This window comes from Triticum aestivum, chromosome 4A, assembly GCF_018294505.1.
Source record: "Triticum aestivum cultivar Chinese Spring chromosome 4A, IWGSC CS RefSeq v2.1, whole genome shotgun sequence".
NCBI lineage: Eukaryota > Viridiplantae > Streptophyta > Magnoliopsida > Poales > Poaceae > Triticum > Triticum aestivum.
Window position 1 is genome coordinate 753,503,166 of NC_057803.1, and position 309 is coordinate 753,503,474.

Sequence of the window (309 nt, forward strand, 5' to 3'; positions counted from 1 at the left end):
CGCTCCCGCCGGTCCCTGGGCCAGGCCGCGGTCGCGCATCCCCGACCGCCGCCCCCTGCTTCCGGTGAATGCCCTCGATTCTTTAGCACGGAGCACGTCCGCGCGGAATGCCGACGGGATATCCCGTGCAAGCGTTGTCGTTTCTACGGGCACGTCGCGCGCGAATGCGAGGCCCCTTGCTCCTCCCCCCCGCGCTCCGCGCCGGCCCCCAAGCGCGTTGTCTCCGTTGCCCGCTTCGTCGGCCTCCAGCCTGTGGGGTCCCAGCCTGCCCGCGTCGCCCGAGTCGTCTGCCTCACCTCCGCCCTCTGG